This window comes from Tamandua tetradactyla, chromosome 1, assembly GCF_023851605.1.
Source record: "Tamandua tetradactyla isolate mTamTet1 chromosome 1, mTamTet1.pri, whole genome shotgun sequence".
In the NCBI taxonomy this organism is placed as follows: Eukaryota; Metazoa; Chordata; class Mammalia; order Pilosa; family Myrmecophagidae; genus Tamandua; species Tamandua tetradactyla.
The window spans coordinates 53,585,266-53,606,150 of NC_135327.1; the positions used below are offsets into that span (position 1 = coordinate 53,585,266).

General features: G+C 38.0%; 1 long non-coding RNA gene across 3 annotated transcripts in view; it reads right to left on the reverse strand.

The window, feature by feature from the left end:
* The window catches only part of LOC143646659 (uncharacterized), a 207,237-nt gene that overhangs the window by 120,194 nt on the left and 66,158 nt on the right, over nucleotides 1-20,885 (reverse strand). For all 3 annotated transcript variants that reach the window (XR_013157566.1, XR_013157565.1, XR_013157564.1), the window contains 2 exons: nucleotides 18,820-18,898; nucleotides 16,319-16,394 (listed from right to left, as the gene is read on the reverse strand). This is a non-coding gene — a long non-coding RNA (uncharacterized LOC143646659). The remainder of the gene's footprint in view (nucleotides 1-16,318; nucleotides 16,395-18,819; nucleotides 18,899-20,885) is intronic.

The window sequence follows — 20,885 nt, forward strand, 5'->3', positions numbered from 1 at the left end:
TTGCCATGCCGGAGACCTGGGTTTGATTCTCGGTGTCTGCTTATGCTAAAAAAAAAAAAAAAAAAAGGCCATATAGCTATGAATGAAACTTAGTTATCTACAGGACTGTGATGATTAATTTTATCTTTCTACTTGACTTAGTCATGTTGTCCAGTTGTTTGGTCAAGTAACTGTTGCTTTGGAAGTATTTTACAGATGGGATTAGCAACTACAATCAATTGACTGGAAGTAAAGGAGATTACCTTCAATAATATGGGAGGGCCTCAATGAGTCATTTGGAGGCCTTAAGTGCAAAAAATTGAGGGTTTCTAGAATAAGAAAAAATTCTATCTCAAGACTATACATTTTACTTCTTTCTGAGTTTCCAGACTTCTGGCTGCCCCTTGAGTCAGACTCAAGACTTCAGTATCAACTCTATCATAATTCCCAAAATATCAGCATCCCCTAAGAAATCTGGACTCAATTTCATCACTATTATTGGAATTTCCCTGCCCCACAGAATTAGGCTTGTCCTATGAATAAGGACTTGCCAGCTCCCACAATCTCATAAGTCAATTCCTCTGAAATAATATGCTTATATATTTACATATTTCTGTTTCTCTGGAAATCCTGACTAATGCAAGGACCTATTATCATAAACGCTAATTCTTCTAAATAACAAAGAAAGAACAGGAGTAAATGAAAATATACAGTTTTCTCTTAGATGGAAAAGCGCAGTATAATTATAAAGATTTGAATGTGAATCAATCCATTACTTAATGCAATATACATTACAAATTGATAAAATAGCAAGAAGTATGCAAATTATGGGAATATTCTAAAAATGGGCATCAACTAGAGATCTAGCACTAGAAATTATAACTTTATGTAGTTACGCTGATTAAACTGTTTATTAGTGATGTGAAGTAGACAGATAATGTCAGAAAACAGTCTGTTCCAAATGCACATGAGTACGTACTATGGAACAAAGGCTGTATTTTAAATGTGTGGAGGAAACATGGTTTATTACATATAATTATGGAAACTAATTAGATATTCAGAAAAGAAAAAACAAACGTAGAACTCTACCTTGTTTCCTGCACATACCTCTTTCCAGAAAGTAAAATATTTCATCCTAAAATTTAAACCACAAACACGCTAGAAAAAAATAGGAGTTGTTTTAATTCTGAAAAGGAGGAAGACCTTTGTAAACTTTACCAAAAGATTCAGAAACCATAAAAGAAATATTCATAAATATTACCATTTGTGCATTAAAACACTTTTAATATTATTAGCAAAAATAGTTATATTGTAAGAATGAAAACAATAGAAGCCATTTAAATATTTAAAAGTAAAGGGCTGTTTCATGACATATTGGGCAGCTATTAAAAACCATTTTAGACAGGAATAGTTAATGACATGGAAAGAAGTTCACAATAGAAATGAAAGAAATTATATGTAACATTAAATGTATAACCCTGTTTAATTACATATAATTATGTAATATTTACCCAAAAAGAATGAAAATTTATATGAAATGGTAGATCCAATTAATGAAATTACAGGCTGTTTTGTTTAATTCTTCACTTTTAAAAATTATTCTACCATAGGCATGTATTACTTTTTCATTGGGATGAAAACACCTAATATTCTCATCACTGAATTGCTGACAATCTAGGCTTTAGGTTCTCAGGAAGCTTTCCTACGTGAACTGCTACGTGGCCATCTTTTAGTTCAGCAATAAAAAGAAAGTTTTTGATTTTATATTGTTTTGGGCAGTAGTTCCTTTTATAACTCTGCTACTACTTGGCTCCTTTGGGTTAAAATTCCTAGGGGAGATTCCTCAAGTTTCGGGGGTCAGGTAAAATCTGCCATCTTAATGAGGAGTTCACATGACCTGGGTGAAAATGCTACTTAATTTTTAAAAATCATAGTAGCAATTTGGTATTAATATAACAGTTTAGGTAAGAGTCATGATTCCTTTGGTCGAGTAAAGAAAAATAAGTATTTAGATTTCTTCTGAAGGTTTTTCAGTTTTCACATTTTTGGTTTACTCACTACGCTATCTCGAAACATTTGATGACATGAAGACCTTGTAGAAACCTATGCAAAAGTTCATTTGATGGCTTCTGTGACTCCTTTTTCTTATTGAGGTGTGACTGGCTAATATCTACATATACTGTACACCTTGTTCTCCTTGGTAAAGTATGTAAATTGTGGCTTCCATACTTACTGATAAAACATCAGCTGTTACTTTTATTGAGGATCCCTTGCACATGAGTTGTTTCTCTCTTGCTGTTTTCAGACTCTCTTTTGTCTTTGCTTCTTGACAATTTGATTATGATGTGTCTGGATATGTATCTCTTTGAGTTTATCTTACTTGAGGTTGCTGAGCTTCTTGGATGTGTATATTCATGTTTTTCATGAAATCTGGGGACTTTCTAGCATTGTATCTTTAAATATTCTTCCTGCTCCTTCCTTTGTTCTCTCTTTCTGGGCTTCCATTATGCATAGATTGGTGTGCTTGATAAAGTCACCTAAGTCTTGGAGGCTCTGTTTATCTTTGTCATTGTTTTTTCTCTCTAATTCTCATTCTGGATAACCTCAGTTGACCCATCTTCAAGTTCACTTATTTTTTATTTCTGGCTGCTCAGATATGCTGTTGAGCCCTTCTAGTGAATTCTTCCTTTCAATCATTATACTTTTCAACACCAGCATTTTTATTTGGTTTCATTTTATAATTTCTATCCCTTTATTAATATTCTCTATTTCATGAGACATCATTCTCATACTTTTATTTACTTCCTTAGACATGGTTTTCTTTGCTCTTTGGACATCTTTTAAAAACCTGCCAAAGTCTTTATCTAGTAAATCCAATGTCTGTTATTACTCCCTTGGTGACAGCTTCTAGTGACTGCTTTTTTCCCCCCCTTTGTACCTGCCACATTATTTTGTTTCTTTGCAGGTCTCATAATTTTTTGTTTAAAGCCGGACATTTCAAATAATATAATATGGAATATCTGGTAATCAGATTCCCTCTTTCCTCAGAACTTGTGGTTGTTTCTGGATGTTGTTCGTTTGCTTAGAGACTTCTTTGAACTAATTCTATAAAGCTTTTATTCTTTGTCATGCATATCCACTGAAGTCTCTGCTCAGTTAGCTTAGTGATCAGATAATTATTAAACAGAGGTTTCCTTAAATGCCTGAAACCAGTAAGTCTCCCAGTTTTTGTTGAGGTGCTCTCTGTGTGCATTTGGGGCACATTTTCAACATTTAGCCAGGGAGTTTAAAATTCTGCCTTAACCCTCACTTGCTATTTGCACAGAGCCTCAAGATGTCAGAGCTTAGTGACTTCACAGTTCTTTCCTGAGCAGGCACATAGTCCTAGTCACCACACAGTCCTATGCATGGGGGTAACCTCCAAGCTTCCCAGGAATCTATCAGTGCTTTTCAGTGCTATGGACCTCTCATGCCACTACTTTGCCTTTTAAGCTTTTTGGTTTTCCAACTGTTGATCCCAACTGTCATCTACTCCTTCAGGTAGCTGTGATGTTAAAAAATTGCCTCTGCTTGTCCTGACAAATACTTCTGAAGAAATGCCTATTTACAGTAGGCAAGCTCTGCATCAGGTCAAATAAGAATAGTCCTGTGTATGGAGTATTTCAGGGAACTACCAGACAGGTTAAATGACAACAATTATCAGGGAATCGGTTTTTAGATACTTCAAAATCTGTCAACTCCTCTAGTGGCTGCCAGGTTGCTGGTTTTCCCTGTGATTGAGAGCTGCTGGTGTTCATGCTTCCGCAGAGCAGAGTAGGGGAAAGGGAACAGGGCAAGTTAAAATCTCACCACTGCTCTTATTAATATTCAGTTGTACTTTTGCAAGTCTTTGTTTTTTTTTTACTGAGTTCTAAAAAATTTGATTCTGACCGTTTTTGCCAGTGTCCTCATTACTTTTACGGAGAAGAGATTTTTAGGAGGTCATTACTATGCCATTTTTGCTGACATCGCCTCAGATCATATATTGTGGACAAAGAGTATGCATTCATGGCTTCTTCAAAATAAACCTATGTGGCCACCTCAAGAATCAGACACATGTATACTGAAGTGTTTCAAGGCTTGATCAACCAGCTTGAGCAAATCAATTATAAACATTTCATGCATATTTGTATGATGTCTCCTGAATACAGTATATAATCTTTTTTGAAAATAACAGCCCTGAAGGCTAAGAGAATCACCATTTGTTTAACTAACTATTGCCATGTGACAAATTAACCCAGACTTTTGTGATTTAAGGCAACAACAAACATTTTATTATCTCTCATGAACTATGTGGGAAAGGAACTTGGAAAGTATTTTGTTTGGCTTTTGGTTGCAGTCAGATGGTAGCTTCAGCTGGAAGAGCAGAGGTTTGGAGCAGCTGGCAGTTGGCTGGGCATCTGTTTCTCTCAATGTAGTCTCATGGCCTTGCCATATAGTCTTCCTGTGGGATAATTTGAGCTTCCTTAAAACATGGCAGCCTCTGGGCAGTAGAATAGCTTATATGGCCTCTAAAGACTTCAAGAATGAGTATTCTATCAAGCAAGAAAGAAGTCACATCATCTTTTATGACCTAATCTTTCAAAAATCATTCAGCAGAGCAGTGAGACAGTGGCTCAATGGCAGAATTCTTGCCTGCCATGCCAGAGACCTGGGTTCAGTTCCTGGTGCCTGCCCATGCAAATAAACAAATAAATAAAAATCACTCAGCATCTTATTTGTTGCATACTATGAGCAAGTTATAAGCAACCCGGTTTCAAAGGGAAAGAGTCAGACTCCACCTCGTGATGTGGGGATGGCAAGGTTCTAGAAGACTATGTGTGAAAGGATATAATGTTGCAGCCATCTCTGGAAAATACAATCTGGCACCCAATTAGAAACCTCATTCACAACTGTTGGAAATTTTAGTAGTTGATGAATATACTGTGTCACGCCAGTGAAGATATAATAAGTGTCTTTCATCTTCCAATAAAATCATCAGATCCTGAGATCCACAAACTAATAAGCCATTAGATGATGCCTTGAAGAACTGACCTTCAGTTTCACCTTAAGTTGAATTGTAGTTGGTTTCAGTTTTCATTGTAAATTCATTATTTGCCACTGAAATGATGTATTTTGACAAACCAGTTTCACTTTTTGACTCATCATTAAATATATTTTACCCCATTACTCTCTTGGCTTCTGTTAATATAGGGCCACAAGTTGAAACATTGCTTTCAGGCCAATTACTCAATTTAAAAGGCAGAAAATTATTTTTGAAAGACATGATGAAGATGATGGAATGCTTCAATGTAACATTTTTTTTATAGACACCCATGATTCTAACAAGTTTCATTCCTCATTTGGTATTGAAACACTGCCATCTTCAATAAACTTGTCAGGCATATGTGCCGAGCAACAATTTGCTCTGTATTTCCTGTCTACAAATTGCCTGTGAAGTCAGGCATTTGTAGCTGAGATGAAGATTCGACAGGCAGGTTGAATCAGGTCTCATGTACCACAATTATAAGCATTTCCAGGGCAAGGAAGTATATGGCCTCTGGAAATGGAAATTTTTCAAATGCTTGTCTCATGTTTTTATTGTTGTTGACTGTTTATTCTAAAATGTAATAATACACTAAAAAGTGAATGAGCACAAAATGTAAAATATATTACATAATTACAAAGCAAATACATATTCAACCACCACCAAAAATGAGAAATTAAACCTTGCCTACCCCCATTTAACCCTTCTCTATTACACAACTTCTACCTTTATTTAAGAGGATCTCAAGTAACTATTTTCCTAACTTTTATAATAATCACTTCCATGTTTTAAAAGATATTTAACCAATTATATATAAAACACTCAAACATCTTAATTTTGCCTATATTTGAACTTTAAGTATAGTACTGTCTGTGATATTTTGTGACTTTACTTGCTTCACTCAGAAGTAACATCTGTGAAAGGTACTCATGTTGTTTATTGGGTCTGAGTTTAAAGCTCTTAAAAATAGTTCTTAGTGCATGAGATTTGTGAAATAAATGCCTAGGTAGCCTAAGATCACAAGGTATACTCTCTGCCTACACTATTCTAAGGATTTTATGTGCTATATATCATATAATAATAACCTACGCCCTATTATTACTCCAATTTTAGAGATGAATTTAAAGAAGTACAGGAAGGTTAAACATGGGTAGAGCTGGGATTTGGACACTGATACACTGTCTGCACATTCCATCTCAATCAAAATGTTAAATCTCCTTTGTTAAATATAAACTCACCTTTAGCGGGACTTTTCATGGACCCTAATTGTGTGGTTTTTTGATTCCTAATCAGCCATTTCTAAGGCTTCATAAAGGTTGATCAGTGTTGTGGATTAAACTGTGCCCCCAAAAGAGATGTTCAAGTCTTAACACCTGGCCCTGTGAATATGACCCCATTTGGAACCAGGGTCATTGAAGATGTTAGTGGTTTAAGATAAGGCCAGACTGGATTAGGGTGGGCACTAATCCAACGTGACTGATGTCCTTGTCAGGAGAAATTTTGAGCACAGACAAAAGAAGCCAGCCATGGGACAGAGATCTGTAGAGACCGAGTTATGGTTGCCACTTTAACACGAAGCCTGGTTTACCACAGTTTGCCAAACCCCAACTAAGGCTATTACTGACAACCCTAAAGAATACTTAGGGCTCTATCTGAGATTCTACAACGGTTCCATGTACTATGATTACTTTCCAGAAATCTACAACCTCCAGATGGGTTCCTAGGCCAGAAAAGTCCTGAAACTCAGAGAGGCCTGTTTCTCCAGAATATCAATTAAGTCCATCCCCCATCCCACATTATCAACAGCTCTTTCCAATATGGAAAAGTTAAAATGCATGGCCCAAGTACCCCAGAAGATTGGGAGAAAGCTCAGAGGAGAAGGCAGAGTTATAATAGATAAGGTAAGATTTAACAAATGAGTATTACTGCTGAATTATTATATTGATATTTCTTTTAGTCTCCAGTGTCTTGGAGCAGCTAGAAGGAAAAACCTAAAATTATGGAATTGTAACCCATAACAAACTCTGAAACCTGTTCTATAACTAATTGTTGTAGTGTGCTTTGAAATTTATTGCTTTTTGTATACACATTATATTTTACAATAAAAGAAAAAAATAGGAAGCCCAACCCTGCTGACACCAAGATTGCGGACGTCCAGACTCTAGAACAGTGGGACAATAAATTTCTGTTGTTGTAAGCCACCTAGACTGTGGTACTTTGTTACAGCAACTCTAGGAAACTAAGAAAGTAGAGGGCAGCAAAGAAGTTTTGCCATGAGAAGGAATGTACCAATAAGCTAGTTGGAAAAACAGAAATCATATTCATATCCCACTGAGAGGGAACTGGCATGCCTCCTGACTCTCCTACATCCAGTGAAGAGCCAGCAGGATCATCCACATGGCACCTACACACGGACCTTCAAACAAAGCAAGTTACTACAAAATACTAACAGGGAAACTCCAGGTGGCCTTATCAGCAATGTTCCTTAAGCCTACTCACTGTGCTGCTTCTTGTTCCTTTGCTATTCCTGGGGTCAGAATTCCTCTGGACTCCACTGGTTCTTGCTACCATCCATGCTGGTTTCAACCAAATATAACTAATACCCATTTGCCAACATTTATTAGGTACTATTCTTGATCTATTCATGCTCAACATTGGTGCCCTTGTGCAACTCACCAGCATAAGGTTTGATCCTCAGTTTTCAACTCTATAAAAGGAGGCATCTGAACAAACTGACTGGCCTCCAAAGCATCTGTGATGGTTAGGTTCTGGTGTCAACTTAGCCAGGTGATGATGCCCAACTGTCTGATCAGGCAAGCACTGGTCTGACCATTGCAAGGATATTTCATGGCTGGTTGATAAGCCAGAAGGCTGGTTTATTAAATCATCAGTGAGCTGACTGCAGCTGTGGCTGATTACATCTACAATCAACTTGTTCTCCCACAAACAAGACTATCTGATCAGTTGGATTTAATTCAATCAGTTGAAGACTTTTAAGGAAGAAGTGAGAATTTTCACTGCTTCTTCAGCCAGCGAGCCTCTCCTGTGTTCATCCAGACCCTTCATCAGAGCCACCAGTTTCACAGCCTGCCCTGCGAATTTTGGACTCTTCCATTCCCACGTTTGCGTGAGACACCTTTATAAACCTCATATTTACAGATCTCTCCTTTTGGTTCTGTTTCACTAGAGAACGCTGACAATACAGCATCTATTCCCAAGTTCTAAAATGCTTCTCTCCAAATACTTGCAATGTGGCCTCCTGGGTGTCACTTTAGGGTATCAGCATGGTTGGATAGTATCTGAAGAAATTAATTTTCAGATTTGTCATAAAGAAGACTAGACATGTTTTGTGTCACCTTATGTTGGATCAAGCCATAAGTATTAGATTCAGGAGGGGACCCTGTTGTGATGAATTGTGTGTTTAATTCAGTTATATGGGTAAGTATTCTCTTGGCAGTTCTCAGCAAGAAAGCCATATGCTACCCTGAACTAGCTATAATTTTCTTTTACAACCCTTGTTTAAAAAGATTAAGTGTGCTTTTTCTCCGCCGGCCCGCCGCGCGGCGCCCACGCCCCGCAGCAGCCGACCCGCCCGCCCTCCTTCTCCCCTCTCTTTCTCCGCCGGCCCGCCGCACGGCGCCCACGCCCCGCAGCAGCCGACCCGCCCGCCCTCCTTCTCCCCTCTCCTCTCCCTCCTGCTCCGGCCGCTCTCCGACCACCACGGTGCCCTCTTCCCCCGCCTTCACCGGCTCCTCCACCACCAGCCTCTACAGCCTTGCCGCCCTCACCTTTCCTCCTCCAGAACAGCTACTGGGGGAGTGGAGATAATACAGAGCAGCTCCCGGAGCCACGAAGGAGATCAAAGGGACGGCGTACCCCATCCTGGAACGGCTGACTATCTGGGAGAACCAGCTCCGGTGAGATCACCAAGGGGCACGGGCTTTCCTGGGTGGGACGGCAAGCAACCGGAGTCCCTCCCTTCCACCTTCCCAGGCCAGCTGGTAGAATTGGACAGGCGGTCCCCTTAGGCCGCGGCGGCTGGTGCCCCCACCACACGAGGCCCCCCGGAACAACTGAGATAGTTGGGTTGGAAATCCCCAGACTGCAGAGAACAGTGACCAGGGGATCCCTTCCAAACACGTGACTCCCCCGTCGGCTGGGAACAGTGCACTCTCCCAGGCTGCGACAGCTGGCGCCCTCCCGCCATGCTTGGTGCCCCGGGCCAACTAGCTAATTCGGCCGGACGCTCTCCAATGCTGCGGCGGCCGGCGACCCTCCCCGCATTCGGAACCCCAGGCCGGCTGGCATTCTTCCAAGACGCTTCGGCTGCCGAACCTCCCCTACGGCGAGAATTTTCCAGAGTTAAAGGACCCACAGCAACTTAACTGGTGGAACCCATAGACAAACGTGTGCCACGAGCGCCACCTACTGGGCAGGATAAGAAAAACAGAACCCAGAGATTGCACAGAAAAATCTTTCAACCTGTGGGGTCGAACACCCAGGGAAATCTGACTAAATGCCCAGATGCCAGCAGAAGATAACGGATCACGCTCAGAAAATTGAACATATGGCCCAGTCAAACGAAGAAACCAATAGTTCAAATGAGATACAGGAGCTGAAACAACTAATGCTGAATATACGAACAGAAATGGAAAACCTCTTCAAAAACGAAATCGATAAATTGAGGGAGGACATGAAGAAGACATGGGCTGAACATAAAGAAGAAATAGAAAAACTGAAAAAACAAATCACAGAACTTATGGAAGTGAAAGATAAAGTAGAAAAGATGGAAAAAACAATGGATACCTACAACGACAGATTTAAAGAAACAGAAGATAGAATTGGTGATTTGGAGGATGAAACATCTGAATTCCAAAAAGAAACAGAAACTATCCGGAAAAGAATGGAAAAATTTGAACAAGGTATCAGGGAAGTCAAGGACAATGTGAACCGTACAAATATACGTGTAGTGGGTATCCCAGAAGGAGAAGAGAAGGGAAAAGGAGGAGAAAAACTAATGGAAGAAATTATCACTGAAAATTTCCCAACTCTTATGAAAGACCTAAAATTACAGATCCAAGAAGTGCAGCGCACCCCAAAGAGATTAGACACAAATAGGCGTTCCCCAAGACACTTACTAGTTAGAATGTCAGAGGTCAAAGAGAAAGAGAGGATCTTGAAAGCAGCGAGAGAAAAACAATCCGTCACATACAAGGGAAACCCAATAAGACTATGTGTAGATTTCTCAGCAGAAACCATGGAAGCTAGAAGACAGTGGGATGATATATTTAAATTACTAAAAGAGAAAAACTGCCAACCAAGACTTCTATATCCAGCAAAATTGTCCTTCAAAAATGAGGGAGAAATTAAAACATTTTCAGACAAAAAGTCACTGAGAGAATTTGTGACCAAGAGACCAGCTCTGCAAGAAATACTAAAAGGAGCACTAGCGTCAGATATGAAAAGACAGAAGAGAGAGATATGGAGAAGAGTGCAGAGAGAAGGAAAATCAGATATGATATATATAATACAAAAGGCAAAATGGTAGAGGAAAGTATTACCCAAACAGTAATAACACTAAATGTTAATGGACTGAATTCCCCAATCAAAAGACATAGACTGGCAGAATGGATTAAAAAACAGGATCCTTCTATATGCTGTCTACAGGAAACACATCTTAGACCCAAAGATAAACATAGGTTGAAAGTGAAAGGTTGGGAAAAGATATTTCATGCAAATAACAACCAGAAAAGAGCAGGAGTAGCTATACTAATATCCAACAAATTAGACTTCAAATGTAAAACAGTTAAAAGAGACAAAGAAGGATACTATCTACTAATAAAAGGAACAATTAAACAAGAAGACATAAAAATCATAAATATTTACGCACCGATCAGAATGCCCCAAAATACGTGAGGAATACACTGCAATCATTGAAAAAGGAAATAGACACATCTACCATAATAGTTGGAGACTTCAATTTGCCACTCTCATCAATGGACAGACATCTAGACAGAGGATCAATAAAGAAACAGAGAATTTGAATATTACAACAAATGAGCTAGACTTAACAGACATTTATAGGACATTACACCCCACAACAGCAGGATACACCTTTTTCTCAAGTGCTCATGGATCATTCTCAAAGATAGACCATATGCTGGGTCACAGAGCAAGTCTCAACAAATTTAAAAAGATTGAAATCATACACAACACTTTCTCGGATCATAAAGGAATGAAGTTGGAAATCAATAATAGGCAGAGTGCCAGAAAATTCACAAATACATAGAGGCTAAACAACACACTCTTAAACAATGAGTGGGCCAAGGAAGAAATTACAAGAGAAATTAGTAAATATCTCGAAGCGAATGAAAATGAAAACACAACATATCAAAACCTATGGGACACAGCAAAGGCAGTGCTAAGAGGGAAATTTATTGCCCTAAATGCTTATATCAGAAAAGAAGAAAAGGCAAAAATGCAGGAATTAACTCTCCACTTGGAAGAACTGGAGAAAGAACAGCAAACTAACCCCAAAGCAAGCAAAAGGAAAGAAATAACAAAGATTAGAGCAGAAATAAATGAAATTGAGAGCATGAAAACAATAGAGAAAATCAATAAGACCAGAAGTTGGTTCTATGAGAAAATCGATAAGATAGATGGGCCCTTAGCAAGATTGACAAAAAGAAGAAGAGAGAGGATGCAAATGAATAAGATCAGAAATGGAAGAGGAGACATAACCACTGACCTCACAGAAATAAAGGAGGTAATAACAGGATACTCTGGACAACTTTATGCTAATAAATACAACAATGTAGATGAAATGGACAAGTTCCTAGAAAGGCATGAACAACCAACTTTGACTCAAGAAGAAATAGACGACCTCAACAAACCAATCACAAGTAAAGAAATTGAATCAGTCATTCAAAAGCTTCCCAAAAAGAAAAGTCCAGGACCAGACAGCTTCACATGTGAATTCTACCAAACATTCCAGAAAGAATTAGTACCAACTCTGCTCAAACTCTTCAAAAAAACTGAAGTGGAGGGAAAGCTACCTAATTCATTCTATGAAGCCAACATCACCCTCATACCAAAACCAGGCAAAGATATTACAAAAAAAGAAAACTACACACCAATCTCTCTAATGAATACAGATGCAAAAATTCTCAATAAAATTCTAGCAAATCATATCCAACAACACATTAAAAGAATTATACATCATGACCAAGTAGGATTCATCCCAGGTATGCAAGGATGGTTCAACATAAGAAAATCAATTAATGTAATACACCATATCAACAAATCAAAGCAGAAAAATCACATGATCATCTCAATTGATGCAGAGAAGGCATTTGACAAGATTCAACATCCTTTCCTGCTGAAAACACTTCAAAAGATAGGAATACAAGGGAACTTCCTTAAAATGATAGAGGGAATATATGAAAAACCCACAGCTAATATCATCCTCAATGGGGAAAAATTGAAAACTTTCCCCCTAAGATCAGGAACAAGACAAGGATGTCCACTATCACCACTATTATTCAACATTGTGTTGGAAGTTCTAGCCATAGCAATTAGGCAAGAAAAAGAAATACAAGGCATCAAAATAGGAAAGGAAGAAGTAAAACTATCATTGTTTGCAGACGATATGATACTATATGTAGAAAACCCAGAAAAATCCACAACAAAATTACTAGAGCTAATAAATGAGTACAGCAAAGTAGCAGGCTACAAGATCAACATTCAAAAATCTGTAGCTTTTCTATACACTAGTAATGAACAAGCTGAAGCGGAAATCAAGAAACGAATCCCATTTACAATCGCAACTAAAAGAATAAAATACCTAGGAATAAATTTAACCAAAGAGACAAAAAACCTATATAAAGAAAACTACAAAAAACTGTTAAAAGAAATCACAGAAGACCTAAATAGATGGAAGGGCATACCGTGTTCATGGATTGGAAGACTAAATATAGTCAAGATGTCAATCCTACCTAAACTGATTTACAGATTCAATGCAATACCAATCAAAATCCCAACAACTTATTTTTCAGAAATAGAAAAACCAATAAGCAAATTTATCTGGAAGGGCATGGTGCCCCGAATTGCTAAAAACATCTTGAGGAAAAAAAACGAAGCTGGAGGTCTCGCGCTGCCTGACTTTAAGGCATATTATGAAGCCACAGTGGTCAAAACAGCATGGTATTGTCATAAAGATAGATATATCGACCAATGGAATTGAATAGAGTGCTCAGATATAGACCCTCTCATCTATGGACATTTGATCTTTGATAAGGCAGTCAAGCCAACTCACCTGGGACAGAACACTCTCTTCAATAAATGGTGCCTAGAGAACTGGATATCCATATGCAAAAGAATGAAAGAAGACCCATCTCTCACACCCTATACAAAAGTTAACTCAAAATGGATCAAAGATCTAAACATTAGGTCTAAGACCATAAAACAGTTAGAGGAAAATGTTGGGAGATATCTTATGGATCTTACAACTGGAGGTGGTTTTATGGACCTTAAACCTAAAGCAAGAACACTGAAGAAGGAAATAAATAAATGGGAGCTCCTCAAAATTAAACACTTTTGTGCATCAAAGAACTTCATCAAGAAAGTAGAAAGACAGCCTACACAATGGGAGACAATATTTGGAAACGACATATCAGATAAAGGTCTAGTATCCAGAATTTATAAAGAGATTGTTCAACTCAACAACAAAAAGACAGCCAACCCAATTACAAAATGGGAAAAAGACTTAAACAGACACCTACCAGAAGAAGAAATACGGATGGCCAAGAGGCACATGAAGAGATGCTCAATGTCCCTGGCCATTAGAGAAATGCAAATCAAAACCACAATGAGATATCATCTCACACCCACCAGAATGGCCATTATCAACAAAACAGAAAATGACAAGTGCTGGAGAGGATGCGGAGAAAGAGGCACACTTATCCACTGTTGGTGGGAATGTCAAAGGGTGCAACCACTGTGGAAGGCAGTTTGGCGGTTCCTCAAAAAGCTGAATATAGAATTGCCATACGACCCAGCAATACCATTGCTAGGTATCTACTCAAAGGACTTAAGGGCAAAGACACAAACGGACATTTGCACACCAATGTTTATAGCAGCGTTATTTACAATTGCAAAGAGATGGAAACAGCCAAAATCTCCATCAACAGAAGAGTGGCTAAACAAACTGTGGTATATACATACGATGGAATATTATGCAGCTTTAAGACAGGATAAACTTATGAACCATGTAATAACATGGATGGACCTAGAGAATATTATGCTGAGTGAATCCAGCCAAAAACTAAAGGACAAATACTGTATGGTCCCACTGATGTGAACGGACATTCGAGAATAAACTTGAAATATGTCATTGGTAACAGAGTTCAGCAGTAGTTAGAAACAGGGTAAGACAATGGGTAATTGAAGCTGAAGGGATACAGACTGTGCAACAGGACTAGATACAAAAACTCAAAAATGGACAGCACAATAATACCTAATTGTAAAGTAATCATGTTAAAATACTGAATGAAGCTGCATCTGAGCTATAGGGTTTTTTTTGTTTTTGTTTGCTTGTTGGTTTGTTTGTTGTTGTTCTTTTTTACTATTACTACTACTTTTATTTCTTTTCTTTATATTAACATTTTATATCTTTTTCTGTTGTGTTGCTAGTTCCTCTAAACCGATGCAAATGTACTAAGAAACGTGATCATGCATCTATGTGATGATGTTAAGAATTACTGAGTGCATATGTAGAATGGTGTGATTTCTAAATGTTGTGTTAATTTCTTTTTTTTTCTTTCCGTTAATAAAAAAATAAAAAATAAAAAAAATAAAAAAAAAAAGATTAAGTGGTTATTCTGAGCTTGGTATGGACAGGGTACTCTATTGACATAAAATGAAATGGATTTTGCTTATGATTTGAGTTCTTGGTTACTGACAGATAATATTGTTAGGCTTACTATTTTCAGAATTTTGCCAGCTATCACCAAAGAGGAGACCTTAGGAATATAATTTTCTGGTACATGGCATTACTTAGCTTACTCTTAATTTCATATTTTGCAAAAGAATAAAGCCATAAGGTCAATATTTTTTGGAAAATTACAGATGCAGAAGAGTAAATGAATTTAATTTATGCAACTTATTAGACAACCAGCTTAAGTTCTTTAGCATTAATACTTTATTAAATAAAAAGTTAGATCCAAATAACACAATTTAATCAGTCAACTGCTAAAGAATGAGTTAAACTGACTTTTTTCAATAATCGCTTTAAGAAAATTCTACCTTTTTTTGTACTGAGCAACCATAAAAACATAAAACAAATTGAAGTTCAGTGTACATGCCATGTAGTCAGAGAGAGGAAATTCAACTAAGATACTTTCAATCCTTTCAATATGCAAGTGTAATAGGAAGTACCATGTATTCAAACATTTAATTTTTAAAATGTCCTAAGAATATTAATTTATGTCCAAGAATATTTTGCCAGATGCATTTCTTTCATTACATTCACCTATAAGGTCTCTTGCAGATGTGGCCATTTTACAAGCTGTTGAATATTATCCTGCTCAACATTTTTGATGCAAAAACATATGATCAAATAAGAGGTTCTCGTTTGAGAACCCAGGGGACAGCAAAACAGTGCATCCTTTTCATGAATTGCTAACGGTAGACAGGATTTTAGGAGAGTAATTTAAAATTAAGGGGAGCAAGTCTTTGATGCACCTAAAACTTCAAAGACATGCTACTTTTTTATTTGTAATGAAAAAATAAAAGAGTTACACTAAGATGAGGGCACACATTAAAGCGTACAAAATTACCCTGGGGTGCTTGGGCTGACACAGGGTGTGGTCTGGGTTTTTCCCCTTTCTTCTCTCTTTGTCTCTTTCTGTATCTATCTCTATTTCTTGTTTCTCTTTCTCTTCTTTCTGTTTTTCCCTCTCTCTCTCTCCCTCCCTCCCTCCCTTCCTTCCTTCCTGGTGTATCTGACTTAATTAACATCGGACAAGAAACCAACAGTGCCACACTCTCCAATCTGACATTTTTTTAAAAAGTGAAAATGCCCCTCATTTGGGAAAGATGAACTTATCTTTCCAGCTTGCAGAATTTTAAAAATCCTTTTAATTTTCTGAGGCGGAAAGTCATGAATTGATTTGGACAATTCTTTCCATTATCAAGCCTCGGGTGTCAAACAATGGACTATAGTTAATAGCACAATTATAAAAATGGTCTTTCATGAATTATAATAAAGGTACCAACCTGATGCAGGGTTTTAATAAGATGGTCTATGGGAACTCTGTAATTTATAGTGATTTTCCTGTAAACCTGTTGCTTCCTGTAAAACAACAACAACAAAGACTGGTGTGTTACACATCATATTTGAACTCATTAGGAACAATAAAAAATTGCTTCTAAACTAAGAAAGGAAGAAAGAAGCAATGCTAACTGTGTGCAAGAAGGGTCAGGTGATGAAGAGGGCTCAGCTGCATCCTCCCCTGACTGCTGCTAAGTACCACGGGCAGCAGCTACAGAGGTCAAGGAACCATCAGGGCAGCGAGGCCTGGTCATTAAGAAGTTATCAACACTTTAACAAGTCACAATTCTAGGAAACAGCGGTCTAATATCCTTCCAAACATTTCTTTACCTTTGATTATAGTCCTGGAGACTAACAAGAAAACAACCTGGACCAGGGCTGAAGCAAACAACCCTCAGGAAAATCAGTTTCTTGAGAAGTGAAATCTTCTGCCCTATTAACTGAAGGTGATGCAGTTGTTTGTGTAAATTATGTACATGTGTATCTGCCCGTGATGTCACCACCTTTCCTTTCCTTTCTCATCTTCCAGCTCACTTGCTAAAAAGAGTATCACCTCCTAAAAAGCAGCATCACCTCCTAAAAAGCAGCATCACCTTCTAAAAAGCAGAAATTTGCTTTACATAAAAACTTTGGCTACTGAATCAAATTCTTGTCTTTCTTAAAAACCTGTCTACCATTAGCATATCTTTGCCAAGAAACATATATTGGTATATTTCATATTAAAAGTTTATTGTTTTATCTACCTTGTCAACAGATGAGTAGAACATATAGAATAAAAATAAATAATAGGGGGAACAAATGTTAAAATAAATTTAGTTTGAAATGTTAGTGATCAATGAAAGGGAGGGGTAAGGGGTATGGTATGTATAATTATTTTATTTTTATTTTTTTCTGTTTTCGTTTTATTTCTTTTTCTGAATAGATGCAAATGTTCTAAGAAATGATCATGATGATGAATATGCAACTATGTGATGATATTGTGAATTACTGATTATATATGTAGAATGGAATGATCATATGTTAAGAATGTTTGTGTTTCTTTCTTGTCATATTTTTTTTATTTAAAAATTAATAAAGATTTTTTTTAAGTTTATTTTCTAAGTATAAATATATCTTTTCCATGGGGGCTGTTGTAGTCCTTTCGAGAATTTTTTAATGTTGGATACCAAGTCCTTTGTTCCTTTCAGAATACCTTTTGCAACAACGGATTTCAAAATTAAGACGCCTTAAATTATATAGTCTTACATACTGTGCACTATTATCTCTTTAACTTAGTTTAAGTATTATTCAAATTATTCAAAATTCTGTTATAGAAGCTCCAAGTGCAATCTCTGGCAATTCAACTTAATAGTTTAACTATGAAGATGGAAATTAATATGTAAAGTCCATGAAAGCTGGTATTCTGTTTGTCTTATTTACAGCTCCATCCCCGACACTAAAAGAATCTGTCACATAATTAGCGCTCAGTAAAAATAAATGTAAAATTAAAATAATCAGAAACAATTATTTTTCTTTACAGGAATACAAACTACCTATTAGATAACACAAAATGTTGGTAAACTGGAATTTTTCCTTTTGTTCATTTATCTATAAATATGTGTTGAGTGTCCCAATTGAGGTGCATTTGTGAACAAAAGCAGGCTCACTCTTAGTCCTTGTGGACCTTACAGTATCCCAAGGGAGACAGACAGGAATCCAAATACCCATAAATGAATACATGTTGCAAATTGAAATACAATTATACAAGAGATGAAAGGGAGGGAAGGAGGGAGGGAAGGGGAGGGAAGGGAGGGAGGAAGGGAGGAAGAACCTAACTTAAATTATGGGCTCAGGAAATGCACCCTTAAGGAATTCAAGATTAACTGAAGATCTGAAGGGAAAGTCAGTGATTACAGCAAGTAGAGGGGATAAAACGAATTTCAGGCAGAATGAATGGCCTGGGCAAAGATCAAGACCAATAGTATTTCAAGAAGCAAAAGAATGCCAGTGAGACTAGAGCTAGAGAGTACAGGATGGTGCTCACTTTTTTTCTTTACATGGGCAGGCACACCATGAATCGAACCTGGGTCTCTAGCATGGCAGGCGAGAACTCTGCCACTGAGCCACCGTGGCTCTGGGCTTCACTTCTTAAATGTCAGAGGATAATGTGTCATCTTCTGGTCTGGAAGAAAAGTCTTCTGATTTACCTTTGGTGGGATTTTCACTCTGGTGGGGTCTGGGGCTGCCCTTGAGACCACAAGTGCACACTTGATTCAAAAATGGCCATCTAGTGCCTTTTGGTCAAGACTGTGTGCCCCCTGGGAGCAGTGGTAATTGCTTAAAACCCGCAGTTCTCAAACTACAGAGCACATCAGAGTCACCTGCAGAATTTGTAAAAGGAGATTGCTAGGACCCGCTCTCTGGAGTTCCCATCTCTGTAGGCCTGTAATGGAGCCTGGTAATTTACCTTTAAGGAAACTTTCCAAGTGATGCTGCTGGTCCATGGAACACTTTTCCAAACTATCTAAAACAACTAAAGTTGATCTCTGTTTGGGACAAGAAAAAAGAAATCATTAGGAAGCAACAGGAGAATGTAGCCAGCAAACTGGAACAGAGATCCTGTGAACGAGAGGCCCAGAGGGTAGTGTCTTTACTCCAGGCCCCCTCTATCTATAAAAGAAATTCCTTTTTTCCTTTGCAATATTTAAGAATTATGCAGTTGTTCTAGATTCCTTATTCCTTGTTTCTGTCTTGGTTTGATATCATGAAATTTAGACCCTGATTGCAGGGACTTTGCCATTTTAAGGAGACAGTTTTTCTTTAGTTTCCAAGTAGTCTTTCATCAGGGGGATCTCTTTTAAGGTGTGGTAAATAACAAAGGAAAAATTATAGGGATGTCCATGAAGAAGAAATACAAATAAATATCCAAATATCCTTTTAAAGATAAAGTAAGATAGAAGATACTCATTAAGCTGGGCATCTTGTCAGGCATTTTATACACATGAGCTCTTTTAATAATTTCAACAACAAGAATAGGCCATTATTCCTGTCACTTCACAGGTGAGAATATGGAGGCTCAGGGTGCTAAGTGCTTTTCCCAAGCCATCATTAGCAAATTTGAACATCATGATTTTCCTCTACTAAGTGTAGTCAACGCTTTCTAATCATTCTATAGATGACATCACACATGTTGTATCATGAAGTATTAAGTTTGTAGCTGTTATTAATCATGTTAGGAAAAGAGCATCAAAATTCTGTATGCCTTTAAAGATTAAAAATTTAAAAATTAATATTTATTAATTGCATAGATGCTGATACCCATTAAATAAAAGGAATTTACTTTTGTATTTTCAAAATATAATTAAAATAGATGACTTCTGGCATTATAATATAAAGAGCTCTGCACACCAGCTCCCCATGAAACTGGTGAATGTTATTTTTTTTTTTTTGGGGGGGGGTGTGGTCCAAGAATCGAACCTGGTCTCCCACATGGAAGGTGAGCATGCTACCACTGAACCACCCGTACACCCTGAATATTATTTTAAACAAGCATTTAAATTCTCTGGGGATAGTCCTAAGGGCGTGCAGCAAATGAAGAAACATTTACTGAGGAAAATCTACTACAAGTAAGAATAGCAAGAGTCGGCAATATTTGAACTAAAGCTCACCCTCCCTTACCCCTCCCATCCCAGAAAGATGGAAACTCTACTCCAGACTGATGCAGCCAAGAAGGCACTGCTTTCTCTTCCCCAAGCTCTCAGTCAGAGGACTATCTTCTTGAAAAGGGCAAAACAACATTCCCTATCCTACCTCTAGTTACCTGCCACTGAGGCTAAGTTTAAAGTAGGTGCAGCTGAGACACTCCCATCTCCTGCCTTAGCCCCATTTGTGGGACCAAAGCTAGACCTTGGGTTGGGTCTGGTACCATGGGCATACTGGGACCCTGGCCTCTCTTGTACCAGCTCAAAATGTGGAGGTTCCATACACAAGACCACCTGACAAGACTAATGTGCCCTCTTCCACCAGGTGCTCAAATCCTAAAGCAGGAATGTCACTCATAGGAGCATGCCAGCTCCAGAGTCATGGCTTGGAGATTTGGCCCAGGGTGAGAAGGAAGACAAAAACAGGGAGTTCTAAATCTCTTTCCAAAGGAACTGACTTCATTTGCAACAGCGTGCAGACAAGTTCAAACCTAAGGGAGCTTAGTGGAAGTTGTGGTAAAATGCAACTGGGAGGAGATCAGTAGACTCGCTGGAGACTTAGGTTAAACTGTAGAGGAGCTACCTACTAAAGAGAACTGGGGAAGGAGGTAGCAGAGGAGAGCCCTGGGGTTGGGGGTGGGATCAGAACAAACCTCAAACTTTAACCTCAGGGACTACTGCTTCAAAGGAATGTAAATTTGAGGATCAGTCAGTGCAGAAATTTGTGCCCCAGGGAATTGTTGAACAAAATAAAGCAATTATCCTGCAATTAACAGCAATTAGTGGAGCTTAATAGATGGATGTGGTCAGGGAGAGAAAAAGTTAAGAGGGC